This window comes from Trichechus manatus, unplaced genomic scaffold, assembly GCF_000243295.1.
Source record: "Trichechus manatus latirostris isolate Lorelei unplaced genomic scaffold, TriManLat1.0 scaffold00037, whole genome shotgun sequence".
Taxonomy (NCBI): Eukaryota; Metazoa; Chordata; class Mammalia; order Sirenia; family Trichechidae; genus Trichechus; species Trichechus manatus.
The window spans coordinates 5031819-5037468 of record NW_004443973.1 but is presented as its reverse complement, the minus strand read 5'-3'; positions in this window follow the sequence as shown (position 1 = coordinate 5037468).

The following is a 5650-nucleotide window of genomic DNA, read 5'->3' as shown; positions in this document are numbered from 1 at the left end:
AAAAAAAAAAAAAGAAGAGCCAGGAGTAGAGCATGTCCTTTGCACCCACGGTCCCTGCACTGTGAAACTCCTAGACCCAGGGGAAGATTTATGACAAGGACTTTCCCCCAGAGTCGACAGAGAGAGAAAGCCTTTCTCTGGAGCTAGTGTCCCAAATTCAGACTCGAAGCCTCCTAGACTGTGACAGAATAAATTTCTGTTTGTTATAGCCAACCACTTGTGGTATTTCTGTTATAGAAGCACTGGATAACTAAAACAAATACTATGACATACAAATATGTAATATCATAACTACAGAAATTAGCACTGTTGTTAATATCTTTGCTAACCTCTTTTTGGTTTTTCTGATGGCTTTCTGATGATCATTTTGTCTAGACTTTTTGGGAGACTTGGCATGATCTGACCTCTGCTCACCTTGCCCTTCCTACATGTTTGCATCATAGCTCATATTACCAAGAATAACATTTAGCACCTATTAAAAATATACACTCCAGGAGGTCAGAAACCAAGTCAATTTTATTTACCATTGTTTACCTGCTCTTTCTCTGCAAGTGCCAAGTACAGTGTCTGGAACATGGTAGGAATTCAATGAATAGAAAATGAGTGGCTGAGTTAGTCTGGGATTTTCTTTAACTGCTAATTTTTATAAATATTAGTTTATTTTCTTGAAAGAATAAGGAAAGTGATCATTTTGCAGAATAAGCACTGGTTAGTAGACATATGTGTTTCATATGGCAATGGGCCTATTTTCAGTAGCATAAAGGGTAACTCACAATTACCCCTCAATGTGTGGGAATACAGAGACTTCCCTGGTCACTGCTCACCAGGAAACAACAGTTCATGAGAGTTGGCCCCTTTATCTCCTGCCAGAAAAAGAGATCTAACCATGGCATACAAATTTTGAAATGATATTAGGCTCCTCACCTAGAAAACTTTTGGCATAATGTATTAATGCATTCTCTTGGTCTTCCCATAGAAATATATGATAATTAAATTCCTTCAAAATTCTTAGATTCCATAAATATATATTAAATGAAACATAGTAACAGCATACTCTACATTAAAAAAAAAAAATGTCAAGTAATTTAACAATAATCCAATAACCTTCTCACTATCATTCATTAAAATTAACAATATAAATTAACCGCTCTTTTGAATGAAGTAGTCCTTTCAATCATACCAGTTTCTATACAAAACTAGAAATTTATTACTTAATAAATCACTAATTGTAGGAAAAAAGTTAGTGTCATTTTATAGTTCTTCTGTGTTTTGCCTATGAAGGTCATATGTAATGAACTGAACTGGGTATGTATCCCTAAAATAAATAGAGCACCTAATTTCTTCTTCCTCGGGGGAAAGCCTTGCTGTCACTCAACTCAATTAAATTCTTGCCTCTCATCCTAATTTTTTTCCTCCATCTTTTCTACTGACTGACCTCTTTTCTCCTTTCTCTTTTTCTTCTTCTTCTTCTTGTCCTTCTTTCCATTGCCCTATCTGCTTCTACTATTAGAAGCTAAGAGTCCTGTCAGCCTCTTAACTTAAATACACCACTACTTAGATGTCAAATGTCTACACCAACTTTATCAGAAGACATTCAAGAGGGCCACATTTGCTAATCACTGCCAATGTCTGATTTCTGTGCTCTAGTTGCAAATTCCAAGCTTACAACTAGTTGAGATACCTATATTCTTACAGACTGTGTACCTTAGTATTATGACAGAAAAATATTCAAAGCCAGATTCAGGCTATTAATTTAACAAAAAAATCCTACACTTTACTTGGACTGTCTAGGCTGCTATATTCTCTGCAATATTCCCACAACCACCTTTAAGATAAAAATTAAAACAAACCTTTGAAAGAATATTCTTAGATTTAGTAATTTTTAATTGCCAGAGAAATGTAATTACTTCTATAAAATGTTGTTGCCCCTTTGAAAACCAGATCATATTTTGCATGATGCTTTATAATGCCATCACAGAGGTGACTCATTTGCAGGATGTATAATAACAGGGTTTTAAAAACCCTAAGGTAAATACTTTGAAAGACCAAGATCAAAGCTGCACAGCTAGAAGCATTCCAGGACAGAAATTTAACGGTGACTGAGATCAGTAGTGTTCACTTACATTTTATGATAGTCTGATTCTAGACCAATGGTTCTCAATCCAGCCATGTATTAGAATCATTCGGGAAGCTTTTAAAAAATATCAATGCCAGGGCCCCACTCCAGAACAACTGACTCAGAATCTCTGGGGTTTGGTCCTGGGCATAGGCATTGTTTCAAAGCGCCCCCGCTGACCATAAAGTGCAACTAGTATTCAAAACCACTGGCCAGGCCTTTACAATTATTAACATAGACTAAAATTTAAGGTATAATCATTTAGCACGAATAACACTTTATTCTTAAAGAAGTATCGCTCAAAACGTGACTCTTTAAATCATCTAATATCGCAATATTTAAGTTCATTACTCGACAAAAAGCAGGCTGTCTCCACAATCATTTGTTGGTGATATAGGTATTTTAATCAATTAAAATTCTTATTACTTTAACTACTTCGGAATAAATATAAAACTATTACAATACAGAACATTATTTTGACACTTTACAATAATTCCAGCTTCAAGTTTCTTCAAAAAAATTGATGATGCAAACACCTAATATCTTGCAAACTACAAGATGATGAGAGACACAGCTGTGCAATGAAGGATTGGGGCAGGGACATATCAGACAGAAGAACAAAATGATCAAGGCCACAGTATAGTGACAGTAAAAGTGCAAAATCTGTATGAAACAGCAGAGGAAGTTCAGCATACACCTAGTCCTCAACTATCGACTATCTTGTTATCCAACATTTCGCATTTACTACAAAAAATATCCTACTATCCAACTACTTTGTGCTTTAATGATGTATGCCTGGCAGAAATGAACACCGAGGTGCTGGGCAACAGTAATGCTGGCTGTGATGGTTAAGGTTATGTGTCAGCTTGGCTGGTACATGATTCTCAGTAGTTTGGCAGCTATGTAATGACGTAATTTGGCAGTTATGTAATGATATAGTTTGGAAGCTATATAATAATGTAGTCATCCTCCGTTTTGAGATCTGATATGGTCATCCTCCATTTTCGCGTAACACTGATTTTCACACAACGACCTGGTCTTTGGAACCTAATCATGTCGACAAGAGAGAAGTGGGTGTAATGGTGTTACGGAAATAAACAAGAGTAGTTGGAAACGAGTAGAAAAGTTAAGGTTGTGGGTAGACTGAGGAAGGCTCTGAACCACAGACTAAGAAGCTCAGATATTCTACAAGTAATGGAGAGTTACTGCAGGTATTTTTAAAAGGGAGTGAAATGGTACTACACTTCTGGGATGATGGCGTTGAAGTACTTTTTCCTATTCTTCAAACTAAGTACTATTAAAAAACCTAGATGTTATACTTAAAAAAAAATAAGCAGTCTGTAAAAAGTGAAGAGAAATAAGCAAACTGGCTAAGGATCTCAGGACACAAGGGATGACACAGCGGTGAGTTCCTTGGGTTTTCTTTTTGCCTCATGTATTTCAGACTTGGAAATGAAAAGCTGGCAACTGGAAACACCAAGAGACATCACAGTTAAACTTCACATATTCAGAAAAAAATAAAACTTTACTTGGAGCCCTGGTGGCACAGTGGTTAAGCATTCAGCTGCTAACCAAAACGTTGGCAATCTGAATCCACCAGCTGCTCCTTGGAAACCCTATGGGGCAGTTCTACTTTGTCCTATCGGGTCACTTTGAGTCAGAATTGACCTGATGGCAATAGGTTTAGTTTTCTTTTTATACATAGGGAAAGAAATACAAATAACAGAAGTTTCTCTCAATGGAAGCCAAACGGAGTGGCACAATACTTTTCAAGTACTAAAAGACTGTCAACCCTATACTCAGTGAAATCCTATACAGTTGGCCATTTGTATACACATGTTCCGCATCCACAGATTTAACCAACCGCAGATCAAAGATTTTTTTTTTTGGGGTGGGGGGAGAGAAAGTTCCAAAAAGCAAAACTTGAATTTGCCGCGCGCCAAGCACTACACTGAATCTCTGTGAATGAAGTGATGTGTAGGCATTCCCTGCAGTAGCATCCTGCCATTTCACATTCCTCAGTCTCTCTCCAGCACTGGTTGTTTGAGCACTGTTCACCTCACATCTCGGTATTTTGCTACTTGTTTTGTGTGTACCCTTTGTTTCTGAGAAAAAATGGCTCCTAAAAAGCAATGAAGTGGTCAAAGCAATCCCTCAAAGGCTAAGTGTGAGGGGGTTGCAGAGAGCGAAAGGAAGGAGTTTCAGGCTAGTAAGGGATAGCTGGCTGCTATGTAAAGTGCTACAGCCTCAAAAACTTCAAGATCACCGGGAAATCAGCATCAGCTGAGGCCCAGGCAGCATCAGCGTTCCCAGAAGAGCTCAAGAAACTCAAGAGAAAGGCTACCTTCCAGAGCATGTTTTCAACTGTGATGAAACAACTATTTACACAGAATTTACACTGTATTATGTATCGTAAGTAATCTAGAAACGATTTAAAGTATACTGGAGGATGTGCGGAGATTATATGCAAATATTATGTCGTTTTATATAAGGGACTTGAGCATCCATGATTTTGGTAGCCGCAGGGATCCTGAAACCAATCCCCGATACAGAGGGACGACTGTACTCAGTGAAAATATCCTGCAGGCATGCAGGGGAAATCCAGACATTTCAGATGAAGGAAAACTAAGAGAAATTGTTGTCAGCAGGCACACCCTAAAAGAATAGCTAAAGGAAATTCCCTGAACAGAAAGAAAACACAAAAGAAAGAGCTTTGAAACAACAGGAAAGAAAAAAGGAACACAGTAAATAAAAAGATGAGTAATACAAGAAGCTTTCTCTTAGACTTCTCTTAAGTTTTCTAAATTATATCTGACAGCTCAAGTGAAATGTTTAACACTATTTTAAGTGGTTCTAAATGTATATACAGGAAATATTTTAAGACAATTATAAAGGAAAAAAGGTAAAGAGACACAGAGGGAGGTAAGGTTTCTACACTGAAACTGGAAAAACGACGACACCAATAGACGGTGTAAATTACGTCCTAGAGCAACTACCAAAAAAAGACATACATAAAAAGAAGCTCAAAAGCACTCTGGACAAATCAAAATAGAATTCTAAAAAATGTTCAAGTAACCCACAGGAAGGCAGGAAAAAGAAAACAGACAAGTGAAAAACAGGGAACAAAAAAATAAAATGGCGCCCCCAGACACCCTTTTATCTCAGTGGTGAAGTTATCTCCAAGGTTCACCGTTCAGCCTGGGAGTGGACAGCCCAGTAAAAGCAAATGACGGCGGCCAGAAGGCAGAAGGGGACGGGGAAGCTGGTGATAGGGAACCCAAGGTTGACTGAGTAAGGATATTGTTGATGTGTTGTGAGATTGTTAATCATTGTCATAGGGCAACATGTGTAGTAACTGTTAAATGAGAAACTATTTTGTTCTGTAAGCCTTCATCTTAAGTGAGAATAGCAGCACAATTGGAAAAGCGTAGTCAATGTCACTGAACTGTGCATGTAGAAATTTTTGAAATGGTGTTATCTTTGGCTATGCGTATTTTCACCAAGAAAAGAAAAGGTTGAGACGTTAGAGGCTTG